The 13,237-nt window shown below is 44.7% G+C and overlaps 1 protein-coding gene across 49 annotated transcripts in view; it reads left to right on the forward strand.

The window, feature by feature from the left end:
* Positions 1-13,237, forward strand: part of SORBS1 (sorbin and SH3 domain containing 1) — a 240,748-nt gene that overhangs the window by 35,181 nt on the left and 192,330 nt on the right. For 2 of the 49 annotated variants that reach the window (XM_067709896.1, XM_067709904.1), the window contains exon 1: positions 1,995-2,128. The exons of the other annotated variants lie outside the window; for them this stretch is intronic. The gene's annotated coding sequence lies outside the window, so the exon portion shown is untranslated. Of the gene's footprint in view, positions 1-1,994; positions 2,129-13,237 lie in introns of those variants that run through there. 49 annotated transcript variants of the gene reach the window in all.

The raw sequence follows: 13,237 nt of genomic DNA on the forward strand, positions 1-13,237 counted from the left end.
AAAGTTAGTGATGTGACTTCATACTTTTTTTTCTGGACAGCCCCAGTTTTCCCTTTTCTACCACTCTGAGGTCCTGCTGAATTCCAGATTCAGTGTTATTGGTGACCAGAAACAAGATAAAACTAGGGAAGTAAGGTTTGCCCTCTGTTAGGAGGACCTGAAGCGTGGGAAGACTGGCTCAGAAACTTCCAGAGAAAGGATGATGAAAGAGTTAACTAGTCTCCATTTGTCTGCCTCTTAAGATGAAGAAGTCATCTGTAAATTAGGGCTGACCTGTTCAGTTGTGTGGACCAAGCTCTCTCTGTGTGCCATCCGCCTCTGCCTGCTGTGAAATATTAGCTGTATCTGAAGGTGTGGTGTGATCTTCAGTCCTCTCCCTCCATTCTTACCCTGTCATGGCTGTTTGGGGACTGGGAAGACAAGGGGTCGAGCAAAAGGGGGGATCTTAGCTCTGCGGTCTGGCACACAGTAGGTGTTTAATAAACATTCTTCCATCTCATCCGGTGCGGGACCCATCTGCGGTAAGTACATCAGATTCAGGGCCTGGATAGAACTGGAACTATCCTTTTTGTGTTTGTGTCTTTTTAACAGTAGGGTAGGTGGTATTTGGAATATTCAGGTTAGTATAATATATAAAAAACACTCAATATCTTTTTGTAGAAATGTCCATTTTAACACATTTTACAAAGAGTGAAAATCTGTTGGTCTCCGTTTAGCTGCCTACTACCCTTTCCCTAATTTGTAGAATCATAGCTTTAGATCTAATAGATTAGATCTGTCCTCAGTCTTACTGCAGTCTCTTAAGCCTCCCAGCATTTATTGCAAAATGCTGGTGGTGTTTTCATGCCCTGGCACTGCACAAGCATAATGTTTCATTTATTTTTAAATAACTTAAAATGTTTGTTTTATGAATCAAGGTATATTTTATCATTTAATTGGAAAGGGTTTGCCTCAGTATATTTAGGCATTTAAAGGCTTATTTTAGAAGCTAAAAATGTCTTTAAACTCCGTGTCTGGTAACTTACTTGGTGGTGGGGTCCGCTCAGCATTTGTCAGTTTGCTTTCCTTATTTTGTAGGAGATTGGGTGCTGACGTCACACAGTTGATTGGTTAGGTTTGTTATGTCTTTGATGTCTGCTGTTTGGTAGGCGGATGGGGGTGGGGTGGTGGAATCGCACATCCCTCTTGAACAGCCTTGGTAAGTAGGGCTGGGGGAGAAGACCAAGGCTATCAAGGCAGTGTCAGGTGGTGGCAACTTGACACTAGGCTTCCTCTTTAACAGCATTCTCCTCTTTATTTTTCCTTCTCTTTTCTTCTTGCTGTATATCCCTTGTTTCTCCCTACTTTCCTGCCCCTGAAATATTTTGTGTACATTGTTAGACGTTAGTGCATCTAGGCTTGTGGTAAAGAAGAGGGCTGTGCCTTCCTTCACTCCCCCTTCTGCTCCTCATATTTCAGACTTTATTTTGATAAACATTTTAGAAAATGTCCTTGGCCATGTCCCCATGCCTTGCCGCCTGTGTAAAGGTCAGTATGGGTATTGCAAAGAGGGTGATGGCTCAGAGGTCAGCAGCCTTTCCCAAAATGGATGTCAACTATTTGTGACTCCTCTTTTGGTGCTGGGGGGTGGGGGAGGCGGTGACTGTGCTAACCCTTGGTGGGGACTGGCAGGAGGTGGTGACTTTAAGCAGGGCCAGTGGCAGCACAGACTCACGTGCTGCTGAAGCCTGGCCAGCACCAGGCTCCTTGGTTTCCGCTGTGCCCACTGCTGACTCCGCCTTTCAGCTATTGTGTTTTGTCTTCTGAAGTGTCATTCATATTGGCCATTTAGTCTGTGCTGTTCCACAGCCTTGTCATCATTGGAATTACACAACTTGAACATTTTTGACCTTGTAAGGCTTTGTGGAAGAGACTAAATTCCAGATCACTCTGTACAGCAGGGGCTGACGCTTGGGTGAGATTGTTGCTTGGATTGATGGCCTTGGTCTCTGAAGGCTGTTGTGCAGTTGGTCTTGAGTGTATGTTGAACACATCCCAGAGGGAGCTGGTGCTGCATAGAAGGCTGCTGGTGGGCATGAGCCCAAGGAAAGCTTGGGGATATAGACACCTGCTTCTTTCACAGCATACGGTATTTTTTCGATTTCCTGATGTAGGAAGGGAGGTTTGGGTTAATTAAGTGTATGGTAAACAGTCTCCTTTAGCTTGTTGCTTATCCTTGGTTTATTCCAAGCCAGTTTCAGGGGGTCTGTTCAGTAAATGCTTAAATTGGCTTTAACCATGATCATTTTGACATCTATGATAAATACGAAATAAACAAGGTCATGCATACCTTATTAGACAATTTTGAGTTTTCACCAACATATTCTTTAGATGATTTAGTCAGAAACTAGAATTATTTAACATTTTGACTTATGTATGCTTTATTTAACAAGTGCATGAAAATGCTTAATCATTTGCATGAAAAGTTAAATGATTATTTTGTAATCTGTATTTCTTAAAGTTTTATACATTACTTTCTCATTGTTCCTGAATTTGTTGTCCTATACGTATAATATATAGAAATGTGGATAATGAAAGGAAGAAAAAAAGAAAAGTCAGTGGCCTGACATTCCTTCCCTCCCCACCTGAAAGCTCAGCGTCTCTGGTTAACCTTTACTTTGGGTGAGGGAGAGCTGAGCCGCAGCGTGGCAGGGTCCTGGCAAGGGCCAGGCAGGTGTGATTTCTTGATAGGTTTTGACTGGAAGGCATTCTTATGTGCTCAGCAGGTCTCCTCTCATAATGGCCATCCAGGCCACTCTTACATTACTGGGGAGGCAGCCTCCCTGGGGCCCAGGGAGGTTAAGTGACTTACCCTGGGTCACAGAGTCGTGGAAGAATCCGGAATTGTTGTCTTTCTGCAGTGTGTTTTACACCAGGTTGCGTTGGCTCACCAAAGCCCGTACGCCCTTCAGTCTGGAGAAACCTATACCCCGTGTGGGGAGAGGTAGCTGAATATGGCTCACAGCACACATTTTGCAGCCTAACGTGGGTTCCATTTCTAGCTCTGCTACTTATTAACTATGTGATCATGAGTGTGTTCCTGACCTCCCTCAGTCTGCTTCCGCACCTGCAGAGTGGGAACCATGCCTACCTTGTTAGGTTTTGAGGATCACCCCGGCTGTTCCAGGATGTAGCCACTGAATACATTGCAGATTGCAGCAGCGTTTTCCATGCTTTCAGAGTTCAAGCTGGGATGAGGCTGGAGTCATTCCTCTTTAACTGGTACTGAGGTACGGAGAGCTGCAACAAATTCCATACCTGCCTGGATCTTCACTTCATTCAGCACTTGCCCTGTCAACAAACCAAGGCCCTGGGAGATGTGTACCCATTGGAGGAGGATGCCTGTGGGTTTAATAACTTGGGGGTTTTATCGTCAGCCTTTATTGACCAAGTGATAATGGCAGAGGCAGATTGATTTTTTTTTTCTTTTAATTGGGACAGAAAGAGTTGTATGCTTCTCCAGGTAACCATGAGTCAAGACCTTGTGACTTATCTGTTCACACGCACAGCCAGCTGCACACAACCTCCTCTTCCCTTTACCCATCCCTGCTCAGCTGCCCTAGTATGATTCATTCCTCAAATATTTGAGGGCCCACTGTGTTCCAGGCACAGGGCCAAGTACCAGGGAAAGATACTGGGGAGCAGAAACAAACCTGGACCTTGACTCCATGGAGTTTATGGGGTTGTGGGGAAGGCAGACTCTAAGGGTAAAATTCTAATCATTGTAAGGCTATGAAGAACTACTTGGGGCCATGGGAACATTTTAGAGAGAGTTGACCCAAGTTGGGAGGCCAAGGAAGGTTCCCAAAGAAGTGACGATTGAGTTGAGCTGAAAAAAGGCCAGGGGAATAGGTGGGTGAGATGGGTGACCTGACCTTTGCCACACCCTGAGCCTGCCACCCTCCCTTTCTCTCTCAATCTTTTGATCTTTTAGGAGGCAGTTAATCCTCCTGCAGTCAATCCTTCTGTAATTACAAATGTATGCTTTTTTTTTTTTTTTAAATTTTGACCACACCACTTGGCTTTGCGGGATCTTAGTTCCCCGGCCTGGGATTGAACCCGGGGCCCCAGCAGTGAAAGTGCCAAGTCCTAACCACTGGACCGCCAGGGAATTCCCAAATGTATGTTATTTTTTTTTAATTGCATAGTTTTCAGGGCAGAAACATACTATGGCGGCTACTTTGGGAGTTAATATAATCTACAAGCATTTGTTGAATGTCTACTGTGTGGCAGGCACTATACATACATTGTCATTTAATCCTCTAAACAACCCTGCCAGGTGAGTCTTACGGATGAAGAAACTGAGGCCCAGAAAGGCCATGTGACTTGGGTTTTGTCTCCTTTTAGTTAATGATGGGAAAGCTGGGATTTAAACCTTCTGGCACTGCCAAACCTGCCTATGCTCTCTTCTGCCTCTCCCTTTTGTAGATGGACTTTTGTGGCTTGATCTGAGGATCCAACCACCATCTCCATGTTGTGTCCATGGGAAAATGCAATCTGAGTTCCAGCCTTCCAGTTTATACATGAACTTGGTGCATAGCCCATTTATCAGTTGAGGATCGTTGTCTGTGTCAGGTCAGCATTGAGACTAAGTGGATGTGTCTTGAAGTGGGTTTAAAATTGTTTTTTCAGTTCAAATCCAGAATTAATGGAGGACAGTCTTAGAAATAGTCACTTGAGGTAAGTAACAATGGGCTGGATAAAAAGGAATGTCAATATCATTCCTGCTGCCAGCAGTGTCCCTGGGGGCCATGGGAAAAAAGAAATTGGTATGGGCTGGTAACTCTTTTTTTCCAACTTTATTTTATTTATTTATTTATTTACCTTTGGCTGCGTTGGGTCTTCGTTGCTGTGTGCGGGCTTTTTCTAGTTGTGGCGAGTGGGAGCTACTCTTCTTCGCGGTGCCCGGGCTTCTCATTGTGGTAGCTTCTCTTGTTGCGGAGCACGGGCTCTAGGCACGTGGGCTCAGCAGTTGTGGCTCGCTAGAGCCTGCAGGCTCAGTAGTTGTGGTGCACGGGCTTGCTCCGCAGCATGTGGGATCTTCCCGGACCAGGGATCGAAGCCGTGTCCCCTGCATTGGCAGGCGGATTGTTAACCACTGTGCCACCAGGGAAGTCCTGGGCTGGTAACTCTTAATTATTTAGAGTTAAGTCTTGGTGACTTTCCAGTGGCTTGTCAGTGATGGCTCTGGGTGAGGGTAACTCTGTCGGTCACTCCATCTCTCTGAACCTCAGTCTCTCTACCTATAAGATGGGATAATAATTCTGCTTTATCTACCTCAGCATTGCTATGAGATTCAAACGAATTATAGGACCTTAGGATTAGAAGGGGTATCCCTAAGATATTATATTTGAAAGTGTTTTGTAGGCCTAGGTAAATGCATGCCACACTTTTGTTGACTTACCATTATGGTTCATATTAACAGTGTAAAACACTGGTTCTCAAACTTTAGCTGTTTATTAGAATTACCTTCAGAGCTCATTAAGCTACAGGTTGTTGGGCTCCTTCTCCAGAATTTCTGATTCAGTAGCTCTAGAGTGGGACCAGAGGATTTGTATTTCTAATACGTTCCCACATAATGCTGATGTTGCCGGCCACCTTGCTCATGCCACTCAGATGTGCAGCTGCTTGGCTCTGCCGCTCCCTCAGGCCTAGGGAGAGACAGGTGAAACCCACTGACCCTTGGGGGATGGTGAGTGTAGATGTCAGTTCCAGACCATGTGGTAACCAGACAGAGTAAGTGGGCATTAGCCAAGTGGCTGTGATGTCTGGAGTTGGGTGGAAGCACTTCACTGTTTCCTTGGAATCCCTTAGGACTTGGTAGTCACCACTTCTCAGGGCTGTGGTGCGGGGGGCAGAAGGAACCTATTGCAGGGGGCTTTGGGCCAAACTTGGACAGTCCCATCCACATGGGTGAACTCCTCCATTCTTTTTTTTTTAATTTTAATTTTTTATTTACTTATTTTTTTGGCCGCTCTGTGCAGCTTGTGGGATCTTAGTTCCCCAACCAGGGATCAGACCCGGGCCCTGGCAGTGAAAGTGCTGAGTTCTAACCACTGGATCTCCAGGAAATTCCTGAACTCCTCCATTCTTGGGGCTGGCCCAGATCCACTCAAACTCAAGCCCTCTTTGGCTCCTGTAAAGAAATTCCCTTTCTTCTGATCTTCCAAGGTTGCAGTGGAGCGAGAGTCTCCGTGTTGGGCTGGGTGGTCATCATCACATTCTCTCTCGTGCTAAGAGATTTCCCACTGATTGTTCCAGCCTCTTTCTTCTCTCTCTTCACATGTGTGGTTTCTGCTTAAATCTCTTTCCTCATTGAGGCACCCAACCTTTTCCTAGTTACCCCCATGTCAGAAGAGGACAGGCCGGAACAGGCTAGCAGTAGTTCTCACATTTTTGGGGTCACATTGAGTAACGGGTTAAAGACAGAGATTCCCTGGCCATGCCCTCAAAGATTCTGATTTCTCAGGTCTAGAGAGATTGTAGGGGTTCTGATGCCAGAATCTGAAAACCATACTTAGGGAAATAACTAAAGAGATTTTGACTTGCTTTTCAGTCTGCTAGCATGTGGTGAGCACCACTTTTACACTGACCACCCCAGAGCCCCTGCTTGGTCATCTGTCCCGCTTAGAGTCTCCCACCTTGGAATCTGTATTCCAGCCCCGAGAGAGACAAAGCCGTGGGGCTGGAAGGGGAGGGGGTTTGCTTAATGGTTACTTTCTTGGTCGACCAACAGATGACCTGACCTTTGGTTTCTCTGAGAAGAAAACCTCAGGGTATCTGTTTTGCCCTCTAAAAGAGGTCTTTCACCTAGAGTGTATTTCCCAGTGCAAGGTCTGGGTGACCTTTGTAGCCCATATTTGCTCCATTCTCACAACTTTTTGTGACTGAAAATGGTTTTTAAGATTTTTCTTTTCCTTTATATGGCTGGCTGACTAGCTGTCACTGGGCTGATTTTTATCTCAAACTATATTGTAAGCATCCTCGGAGTTAAGATGTCTGCATGGTGCTGGGCATACAGATGTCTAATGGTGGGATAGGTAGGTTTACCATGATGCTTCTGGGCTGGATTGGGCTGGGCTGGCCACTGCTTGATCCTTACACAGATCTCAAAACCATGACAGTAAGGGTCTAAAACTGGCTTGATCTCTACTGTGTCTCTTAGCTGGAAAGTCATTTTTAGTACAGGCCCTTGAGGATTACCGTCACCAAATAGTACTTCCAAGGAAAGAGCCCAAGGCAACTGAAGACCAAGGTTTTCACCCAAAATAGACCAGCATCAGGAAGGGAGCTGGTCAGACAACTCTTCCACTGCATCAGCGGTTGGCAGAGGCTCCTGGCTATGACAGAGTTAGCTGGGCATCCACCAAGGCGGCGTATTACTCATAAGGCTAGTTGAGCGTGTATGAGTTTTTGTGTATGAGGGAGAAGAGAAGAAGCCCTTACTTCAGACACCATTCTTCCTGTGTCTCCCAAGGGTATACTTTTGTCCCCTTAAATGTTGCTTGTTTCTTGTTTTTTCCACATAATAGTCAATGTTCAAGATTGTGGAGAGGAAAATTCAGGAACCGGCTAAAAAACCCAGTTTTCAGAAGGGTCTGGGCAGACTCTCAGCATTTTGTCAAGGGCTCTTCTAGTCTGCATCCCTTCTGTGGTGTCATGCCCGCTCCCTCCGGCAAGATTGCTGGGTGCTTGGCCCATTTTTGCTCTCAGTCTAAAGTAACTTCTCGGTTCATTCTAGTCCTTTTTAATCTGTGACTTATTGCATTTGGGTTACTCAATTTAAAGCGAGAACATGGAATCGATTCAGTAGAACCACAGACCCAAAGACAGAGCTGTGAGAGTCCTTCCTGGAGAGCCAAACTGGCCCACAGAGATCTCGCAGCCATGTGCTGCCAGGGTCTTAAGCCCAAGTACCCCACTTCTGGATTTAATATTCTTCTCCATACCCTGAACTGCCATTGCAGAGATCCTGGTTTCCCTCCGCTGCTCCACCTGGCCACCTGAAATGTGGCCAGTAGAGAAAGAAGGGTTTCCGGGGCTGAGGCCGATGGAACCATTTAAGTTCGAGGAGACCGATGAGGAAAGGGTTGGTATTCAGATTGCATTTTCAAATGGGCTGGGAATAACACTGGCTGTGAAAACATTATCAAAAATCTGCAAAATCAACATTCTTTCTTCCTGGTAAACATGAAAGCTCGGCAGCTGCACCTCCCGCTCACGTGTTGGGCCAACTGCTGTTCGGGACATCATGCCTCCCTTGGCAGTGCATGGGATCTGACTGGAGCCAGGGTTGGCATTCCAGCTCTCGCTGTGTGGATCAGGGCGTTTCAGGGCTCTCAAAAGCTGGACCAGTCGGGTTGTCCTTGGACTTAAGCTGGGGTATATACCCATCTGTCCAGGGTTGCATGGACCCTTTGATACGGCTGTCCGTCACTAGTCAGGTTTTGCCGAGTCAAGACCCAATGCAGGCAGAAGAACTGATCCTAGTCAAAGGTGATTTGGGGGTGACTTCTTTTCCACCAGAATCCTCACCCTCTTAGTCACCTCATAACCTCTGTTATACAAGAGAATTTTGTTTATTTCAGAGAATCGGCCCACACACAGGTTTGAAGCCAGTCCAAAAGGAACATTTGCCACTGTATAAAAACTTACCTTCCTGCTCTTTGAGAACTGAACTGCCCGTTTTAGTCGCCCCTCCACACCCCCTCCCCCAGTTTCCTATATCATTTGCAGAAAACTTACTGTATGGGAATTTACTGGTTTATTTCTCAGAAACGGAGCAATTGCCTGACTTTCTTCAGGAGATACTTGGGGAAGGCAGAGCTCCCTCATTTACGCTCTTCTCTTTCTTTAAAAATTTTTTCATGTATCTTCATAGGGAAAATGGCTTGGTACTGTTACCAAGAAGAATGCACCAGTGATTAAGAACCAGTATGAGTTGTGCAAGCCTGTCAAACGGAATATACTCCTTTCTTGACATGAACTCAGGGAAGTGCAGTAGATACTGTATCTATTGGGTACGTGACCCATGTGTGATCTCAGGGAAGCATCTAAGGGGAAGGATCCCATTAGGAGCCTAAAGCTAAAACGGGAAGTGAGGGCTGGGTGATAAGGCCTCAGGTGGATTCACTGCTGGCTGGATTACCAGCTCAGATTTGTATTTTCTGTGTGGGAAGCCTCTGTGGCAGACCTAGGATTGTGCCTAGGCCTGTCCTGGTCGAATATTTTTTTATCAGACACTTGGAGCTGTGGAAGTCAGCCATGGGAAGTATGCAGATCTCTGAGGGCTGGAAGAGAGAACTTATATTTCAAAGAGTGATTGGGACCCAGAAAGTTCTTTTAAGATGTATCCAACATCTGGGTTACAAAAGTCCTATAGGTATAGGATGGGGGGGTGTAACCTGATTTTAGAAGAAGCTCTTGCAGGGGAAAAAAGACTGAAGACATTTTGGATGATGAGAAAAAGAGGCAGGTCCTTCTCAGAGGGATGGAGGAGTAGGTGGTGGTTTAGCTCGATGCCCTGATAGTTATAGGTTTGCCTTCTGGATCTACTGATGCCCCCACTGGAGGCGGTGCTGGGCTGTGGGCATGACCCTTCCTCCTGCAGGTCCCCAGGGGAAGTGTGAGTTGGCTTTGACTTCAGTCCTCCTCCCTGGCCTCTCTGGGAAACCATCCCCTTGCCCACACAAGGCCTCTTCTACGTCTATACTGGCTTTTCCAGGCAGGGGTCAGAGCTCTTATTTCTGAGGGTTTCCTAGTCAGGCCATGTGCCCTGGGGCTACAGCTGCCTTGTTTTGTTTTGTTTTGTTTTTTAAAAAAAAAAAGAGGTACGGGGACCTTAGAAAATGGATGAATGGAATACTTTGTGTTCTTTTTTTTTTTTTTTTTTTTTTTGCGGTACGCGGGCCTCTCACTGTTGTGGCCTCTCCTGTTGCGGAGCACAGGCTCCGGACGCGCAGGCTAAGTGGCCATGGCTCACAGGCCCAGCCGCTCCGCGGCATGTGGGATCTTCCCGGACCGGGGCACAAACCCGTGTCCCCTGCATCGGCAGACGGACTCTCAACCACTGCGCCACCAGGAAAGCCCTGTGTTCCTGTTTTAAACTTAAAGACCATTCTATTGTGCAAATGCAAAAAGTAATAAGAATATGATTTCAGTTCCATATTCCATCGGGTTGAGGGTGTCAGGGGAAAAGTATAGGTGTGAGAGGATGAAACAAGGAAGTGGGGTGGAGTGGGGAGGAGAGCTAGTGACAGGTGGGTGGGGAGAGAGAAGCGAAGACATGCATGGGAAGAAACAAGGCACACAGGGAGAGAGTTAGAAAACATAATTTGAGGTGAAACCAATTTCCAGTAAGGCTTCCACCCCACTGCTGCAATTTGATGTCTAAGAATACTGAAAATCACAATACCCTATCCAAAAAGTATTTTTTTCTTTGTAAATACACCATGTAGTCAAAATATGACAGCCTGGCATGCCTATCCTAATATATAGAAAAGCTTGATATTGACTGATGATATACGAAGCGAAGGCCCAAGTTATTTAATACTTTAATGAATAAAATATTCCTTCTCCAAAATCAAACAGAAACCTTATGGTCATTGGATGACTCCAAAGAGTTAAAAAAAATTCTTCTTATTGATACATGTATGTATACATATACACATATATAAAAAGAAACTACCTCCAAATCATCCAGTGATTCTCTCTGGATGATGATTTTATAACTATTTATTTTAAGTTGGGAAATAAAATACATACATCCAAGGTATCCTAGCCCTGTTCCCTCTTTTCTTCTTTTTACAATTCGTAGTTTTGTGTTTTTTAAACATCTTTATTGGAGTATAATTGCTTTATAATGGTGTGTTAGTTTCTGCTGTATAACAAACTGAATCAGCTATACATAAACACATATCTGCATATCTCCTCCCTCTTGCGTCTCCCTCCCACCCTCCCTATCCCACCCCTCTTGGTGGACAAAAGCACCGAGCTGATCTCCCTGTGCTATGCGGCTGCTTCCCACTAGCTATTTTACATTTGGTAGTGTATATATGTCCATGCCACTCTCTCACTTCGTCCCAGCTTACCCTTCCGCCGTTCCGTGTCCCCAAGTCCATTCTCTACGTCTGCGACTTTGTCTTTATTCCTTTGTCTTTATTCCTGTCCTGAAGAAAAACGTTCTTCAGAACCTTTTGTTTTTTAAGATTCCATATGTATGTGTTAGCATACGGTATTTGTTTTTCTCCTTCTGACTTAATTCACTCTGTATGACAGTCTCTAGGTCCATCTACCTCACTACAAATAACTCAGTTTCGTTTCTTTTTATGGCTGAGTAATATTCCGTTGTATATATGTGCCACATCTTTATCCATTCATCTGTCGATGGACACTTAGGTTGCTTCCATGTCCTGGCTATTGTAAGTAGAGCTGCAATGAACATTGTGGTACGTGACTCTTTTCTTTTTTTTTTTGGCGGTACGCAGGCCTCTCACTGTTGTGACCTCTCCCGTTGCGGAGCACAGGCTCCGGACGCGCAGGCTCAGTGGCCATGGCTCACGGGCCTAGCCGTTCCGCGGCATGTGGGGTCTTCCCAGACCGGGGCACGAACCCATGTTCCCCGCATCGGCAGGCGGACTCTCAACCACTGTGCCACCAGGGAAGCCCCACATGACTCTTTTTGAATGATGGTTTTCTGAGGGTATATGCCCAGTAGTGGGATTGCTGGGTCGTATGGTAGTTCTGTTTTTAGTTTTTTAAGGAACTTCCATACTGTTCTCCATAGTGGCTGTATCAATTTACATTCCCACCAACAGTTCAAGAGGGTTACCTTTTCTCCACACCCTCTCCAGCATTTATTGTTTGTAGATTTTTTCATGATGGCCATTCTGACTGGTGTGAGGTGATACCTGACTGTAGTTTTGATTTGCATTTCTCTAATGATTAGTGATGTTGAGCATTCTTTCATGTGTTTGTTGGCAATCTGTATATCTTCTTTGGAGAAGTATCTATTTAGATCTTCTGCCCATTTTTGGATTGGGTTGTTTGTTTTTTTGATATTGGGCTGCATGAGCTGCCTGTATATTTTGGAGATTAATCCGTTGTCACTTGATTCATTTGCAAATATTTTCTCCCATTCTGAGAGTTGTCTTTTCGTCTTGTTTATGGTTTCCTTTGCTGTGCAAAAGCTTTGAAGTTTCATTAGGTCCCATGTGTTTATTTTTGTTTTTATATCCATTTCTCTAGGAGGTGGGTCAAAAAGGATCTTGCTGTGATTTATGTCATAGAGTGTTCTGCCTATGTTTTCCTTCCTCTAAGAGTTTTATAGTGTCTGGCCTTAAATTTAGGTCTTTGATCCACTTTGAGTTTATTTTTGTGTACGGTGTTAGGGAGTGCTCTAATTTCATTCTTTTACATGTAGCTGTCCAGTTTTCCCAGCACCACTTATTGAAGAGACTGTCTTTTCTCCGTTGTATATTCTTGCCTCCTTTATCAAAAATAAGATGACCATATGTACGTGGGTTTATCTCTGGGCTTTCTATCCTGTTCCATTGATCTATATTTCTGTTTTTGTGCCAGTACCATACTGTCTTGATTATTGTAGCTTTGTAGTATAGTCTGCAGTCAGGGAGCCTGATTCCTCCAGCTCCATTTTTCTTTATCAAGATTGCTTTGGCTGCTCGTGGTCTTTTGTGTTTCTATACAAGTTGTGAAATTTTTTGTTCTAGTTCTGTGAAAAATGCCATTGGTAGTTTGATAGGGATTGCATTGAATCTGTAGATTGCTTTGGGTAGTAGAGTCATTTTCACAGTGTTGATTCTTCCAATCTAAGAACATGGTGTATCATGGTTTATATCATCTTTAATTTCTTTCATCAGTGTCTTATAGTTTTCTGCATACAGGTCTTTTGTCTCCTTAGGTAGGTTTATTCCTAGGTATTTTATTCTTTTTGTTGCAGTGGTAAATGGGGGTGTTTCCTTAATTTCTCTTTCAGGTTTTTCATCATTAGTGTATAGGAATGCAGGAGATTTCTGTGCATTAATTTTATATCCTGCTACTTTACCAAATTCATTGATTAGCTCTAGTAGTTTTCTGGTAGCATCTTTGGAATTCTCTCTGTATAGTATCATGTCATCTGCATACAGTGACAGTTTTATTTCTTCTTTTCCGATTTGGATTCCTTTTATTTCCTTTTTTT

This window comes from Pseudorca crassidens, chromosome 16 (assembly GCF_039906515.1).
Source record: "Pseudorca crassidens isolate mPseCra1 chromosome 16, mPseCra1.hap1, whole genome shotgun sequence".
In the NCBI taxonomy this organism is placed as follows: domain Eukaryota; kingdom Metazoa; phylum Chordata; class Mammalia; order Artiodactyla; family Delphinidae; genus Pseudorca; species Pseudorca crassidens.